Genomic DNA, 6,170 nt, shown 5'->3' on the forward strand with positions numbered 1-6,170 from the left:
CTTTAAACATGAATTATTTTGCAAGTATTTTTGTACATACATACCCTTTTCCACAGCAGATACGTGGTTTTACTTTGGCAGTAAAACACAGATGTAACTAATTACAGTAACAATGCGGCCATTCTAATGGGATTTAATTACTCCAGTAATTAATTTACATTGGTAATTCCATCCATGGAGCGCCTGGTTTATCTGTATTGAGTTTATGAAATGCTTTGTGTTATCGCCTATTCATTTTAAATATAAGGACATATAAACCAAGGATTATATCAGGATTCTTGACTTGTTACAAAGAGGCTTGCGAAGTCAGGTTTGTAGGTAATGTGAAAGGAAACTAATGTAACATGATCCCACATTAATATACAGTATAGTCTGAGCTGAGCAGAGTTGCTTTCAGTTAGGATTCCCATGGGATGATTTGTCATTTGATTCATATCTTTAATTACTTGGGTTCATAGCATTAAAAATAAATGAATGCATAAATGAAAATACTAATACTAAAATACTATTTTTAAGAGCCAGCCATGTAATTCACCCTGCTTACCAAGAGGTGGCAGCATCTCTACGATTTCAAACGTTTGTCTGGCTGGTTAAAGCCAGGAAAGGGAGCAGAAATGGAGCCATGACCGCCACACCAAGTTACATGATGTTACAACAGCTTAAGATCTACTCTTACGCACAGGTTGTGAAATAAAATTCAATTACAAAAGCGGAACGTTTTGGTTATGTTTGTTTTTTAATAATAATAATAATAATAATACATTTTATTTATATAGCGCTTTTCAGGGCACTCAAAGACGCTTTACATTAAAACAAAACACATAATACAATTTACAATTACACAGGAACAGTACATAAGGACACAACATGAAACAGGACATTAATCACACATTAAAAGCAGTTCTGTAAAGGTGAGTTTTGAGATGGGATTTGAATGCTGAGAGGTCTGTACAGTCACGGATGTTTTTGGGGAGGGATCTTTACGAATCTAAGAGAAATTGTGAGTAGGCCTACATGTTATGTAAAAATATAGAGGAAGGAAAGAATAAATATGCAATGAAAGATAATGTGTAGAGGTAGCACTATACAATCAATAATGTGGTGACTGGTTATGGCGTCAGGACTGTGTATGAAAGGTAGTGTAAACGTTTGCTTCAAAAAATGATATATTATGTCTCAGCAGCTCTCTGGTAATCCAGTTTTAGTTTTGTCCCTCTTGGGGGGAGTTTCATGAAACTTGCATAAAATATTGGATTGGCCTCACTGCCCTCACATAGGATTGCATAAAGTGTCATGGCAACCTGATCAATATGGCCTACATCAAAGACACTAACAATGAAGGGATGTTTTGAGAGGAAAACCACTGTCACTTGATGTCAACTTAAACCCGTTGGGTGTTGCATCCAGAAATGTAACCTGAAACTGTTTCATAAACTCTATGTAGAAACGCTGCCAAGCTTTCTGGACACAAGCTCACCTCTGATAGACAAAGATGGGGAAGCAATCTGTGCTCAAGAGTATACAGTTCAGCTTTAAAAAAAAAGATTTTAAGTGTTGTACATGCAAAAAACAAAAAGGTTTGTTATAAATAGAAGATGCAAAAGCCAACATCAGTGATGGAATGGGGGTCATCAGTTTCCAGAGACATGGGTGACTTGTGTGTAGAGATATCAGTGTTGCAGAGACATTCATTGAGACACTGGAGAGACATGCTACTGTCAAGGTGACGTCTTTACATAATAATTTTCATTAGGAAATAAATGCTGTCTGTGCTGGATTGGCTTGCCTCTAGTCCAGATCTGTAGCCATAATGGAGCTTCGTGAAAAAGGAGAATCATGTAACAAAGCTCAAACAAAGCTGCTGAGCTGCTAAAATCTTTTATTCAACAAAAAATGGACACGCATTCTTCTTGAAAACTGCAACAATGTAGGGTCCTCAGTTATATCTCAAAATTAAAAAATGTTACAACGGGATGGGTGATATAGCACAATAGTAAACATCTCAACACTTGAGTGTGTTGCTGGGATAACATCAAGATTTGTTTTTATTTTCTAATTAAATTGAAGGTGGTCCAGTGAAGACACGAAAAATTATTTATTTTGTACTTTGTGCTAAAAGTTAACAACACAAATTTACAGATTTAAATTTTTGTTTCACTTAAGAAAACTTCCCAAGTTGTATGTATATAAGGGTTTGTATTCATAACGACCAACAGATATGTAGCATTGAAAACATGGTGCTATGTTAAAGCAGCACACTTATTCTTCCCCATGTGTTGCTCATTAAAACCATTTGTCAAAGAAGTGCCTTGAGCGGCAGGACTGCCTGGTGTACGGTCAGGAGCTCAGGAGGGATTTGTGTGTGCTGCTGATCATGCCACTAGATGTCAGGGGCTCTACAGGAAAGACAGCCAGACAGCCCGGGGCTTCCTGGCAGGAAGTTTTCTTTTGTTTATCTTCTGGCAGAAACACAATCCTGAGCTTTTGCTCAATCTCAGCAGTTGTTTAGCTAGTTTTTGTGATTGTTTGGAAATATCACATTTTTTTTAGATGAGATTTTTAGATGTTACATCATATGACTTGGAAGACAATGTGAACATCCCCATACTGAAGAGGGGTCATGAACCATCACTCCTATAAACTGTCATCTTACATATGTCAAAAACTTGCGTAATGTCTATGAAAACTGAAACGAAGACGTTATCTCAGTGCTTTATTTGCTGCCTCAAAGCCTCTCTGTTCTCCCCATGTCCTCTCCTTTCTCAATACCCCACCTGGAATGGAGTCCAGATGTGGAACAAGGAAAGGAGAGATTGCTTGCTTAGCTATATGAAGCAAGGGGGCTGCAGAGTGCAAGGAGAGTAAATGTTGGAACGACATTAAAGTTTGTCTGGATGCCATTAAGTACAATTTGATGTAATGTGCAGTTTGGGACGTGACATCTAAAATGGAAACTGTGCTCGCCATATGAGAGAGATTTTTGGCCTTGTGGGGTTGGAGGGGGGTGTTGTACTTGAAGCCTTATTTAACAGCTTGGATAAACAGCCCTCTGTTTCATTGCTGAGCAGGCGCCCATCTACCACTTGTGCTTTCTTTCAATAATCATGCCGGCCCTCTGAGCCTGCTCCAGTGTACAGTATCATATACAGGAATAACAAACCAGGGGTCCGTTGTGCAGTTCAGAACACAGTGCACCATTATATAGCCAGGCTGCTTGCATGACTGAGGGTCCTGCAGTCTAGCTATGTCGGTGAATACATGTCAAGCCCAATTGCATAAAATCCCCTTTCAAAAGCTTTCTTGCTTCATCGTCTCATATTTGGAAATGCTCTCCAGATTTGAATTACTATGGTCTCCTTCCTCCCTCGTCTCTCACCCAGTATATCACAAAGTATTTTTAAAACAGAAATCTCCTGCCATATTTTGGGAATTTTCCATACACAAAGGAAGCAAAAATGAAGGAAGGAAAAAACGTGAACCATAGACCTTTAGGAAGGATACTCTGTGGTGGTAGGGGATGTCATATGAAAACAAATAAATACATGTCATTCTTTCAACGTGAAATTTGAGTTGTGGATTATATATTTTTTTTTCCTCAGAGGAAGCCTTTTTCTCTTGAACACTGAATTATGGTGGTGCAAGTAAAGTCGAGAGATCTGTGAACCCATGTATTTAAACTACGGTTGCAGTATAAACAATGTATAGGACAACACTCTTAATCTCAGTTTCTTTGGAAGTTTAGCTTGTTTAGCTTGTTAGAGATGCAAAAATGCATTTGTTTTTGGAAACTACTTCAGTATCGTGGCTCCAGGAAGTCTTTATTACTGCATACAAATTTGTGTTAAAGTGCTTTTCAGATGCAGTATTTATGGTAGCCTGCTGTTGTCAGCGACCTTCCCAATGGATAGCAGGAAGCTTTGGGAATTACAAATGTGTCAAAGGTTTTTACCACCCACAATATGACAGCTCTGTAGATAGTTGAGCTCAAACTAAAAAAAAAAAAAGGAAATAAATAAAACATTGAAATAATGATATAGAATTCACTGACCTATCTATAAAAGTCTATGCTTCCTCTCCTTCCCGCTCATTGAATAGACTCTTTGAACTGCTCAGCCACACAATACACGGGAGGCTTTCAGCATTCATTCATAACTTCAGCTTGTTCGCCGAGTCCAGGCACACACTCAAATCAAGACATTTCCTCTCTTCAGGATGGGAACAAATAACACAAAACAAGACAGAGTCAAACAACTCTGGCATGTCATGTACATAGAGTGCCCTAATTGTTTTATTCAATTCTGTTGTTATTGTTTTTGATCAAATATCCCCATCTTTTCACTATTGTTACTTCTTTTTGACACATTGCTTCCTCTTTATGGCTTCATAGTTTGGGCCTTTGTTGTCTTATTGCAGCAATGTGATGAATTAGATCAATATTTAGGCTATAATCAGTTTCTCCTGGAATAGTCACAAGAAAATGGAAATTGTGGACTTCTATTTGTATTCTTTTATTTTTGGACACCATTTAGTTAAATTAAGTGTGGTTCCCCAGGGTGACCACACTTGAAGTGGCCCCCTCCTCCCACATTTTACGGTAAAAAAGGGAAATGTACTATGATTATAAAGACCATAGATTTACATGAACATATTGCTGAAGTATATGCTCAACACTCATACTACAAATAAATGTAAGACAAGCAACCAACTAAGAGTAACACCACAGATACTGTAGACATGAGTCTACAAACGCCATACTACACTGATGCTCCAATCAGGATGCAATTCACATGCCAATGTAACACCACATGTTAACTATCATCATTTCCATCTTATATGGCCTGTCTGAGGACTACATGCAAAACTATTACAGCATATGACTGAACAATTAAACAGGCCTACTGAAGGAGCTGATGTGAAGGTAGGGAACAGCACATTAATAAAATAGCAATGTTTAGGCTGTTAGATTTAAGGTTGTTGTTAAGGCACTCATTCAAACGCAATTCTTTTTATTTTATTATTATTATTATTATTATTTATTATTTTAATGTATTTTTATTATATCATTGGTTACTACTGTACCTTTTTATTCCTCTTCCAGCAAATATATAGAAAAAATAACAAAATATGACATATATGGTCCAGTTAGTCATTTGATTTGGTGCCCCCTCATTGGCTGGTGCCCCTGGTTCAGTATATGGATAATCCAGCCCAGTTTATACACAATCTTATATTTCAAATCGAGGAAGTGACTCTTTTTAAAATAAACTTTATTAGCATATCTTGCTATACAAACACCAACAAGGTATACAATAGTGTGGAACAGCACATACAATGATGGAGTAAATTATAAAAATATCTAGTATGAATAAGAAGTCATAATATAGATAATGAAGGTAATAGTCATAATAATAATAATAATAATAATAATAATAATAATAATAATAATAATATTTAATAATAATAACAGTAATAAAATGAGTAAGTAAATGAATAGAGAATAAAATAAATATATAAATAAATAAAACAGGAGAATAAAACAGGGGGAATAAAATCAGATGCATAGAAAACAATAAGGAAAGGTCAAGACAGTTATAAATAAAAGGTTAGTCAGAGGATACAGGGAAAAACGTTTCATAGTTGATTAAAAATATATTGCTTTTTTGTTGTTTATCAAATAAAGAGATTTGATGAGAGAATTTAATTCTAGTAGAAAAAAGGGGCAAATTTAGGAGTAGCACCAGCAAATTTTTGTTTGTGAATAAAGAATTTAGTGTAAATAACGATAAAATTCAATAGGTGTTCAAGAGCACGATCTTTAGGATAATCAAAGTAACAAATAATATCTTTAATGTTAAGTAAATAAACAGATTTAGCATCATTGAAAAAATGAAACTTAAGATCACTCCAAAATGTTTTGGATATGTCACAGTGAAAAAATAAATGCAGAGATGTTTCTGTTTCGTTGTGACAAAAAGTACAGGAGTCATTAACATCTGTAAATTTAGCAATGATACAGTTGACAGGGTATATGTTGTGTAGAATTTTGAAGTGGACTTCTTTTGCTTTGTTTGAGATGCAATATTTATGTGGTAGGAGCCAGGCTCTTCTCCAGTTTATGTCTGCAATGTGAGATCGCCAATAGATTTACCTCTAGGAATAACTTGGTTCTT

The sequence above is a fragment of the Cololabis saira genome, chromosome 9, assembly GCF_033807715.1.
Source record: "Cololabis saira isolate AMF1-May2022 chromosome 9, fColSai1.1, whole genome shotgun sequence".
Lineage (NCBI taxonomy): Eukaryota > Metazoa > Chordata > Actinopteri > Beloniformes > Belonidae > Cololabis > Cololabis saira.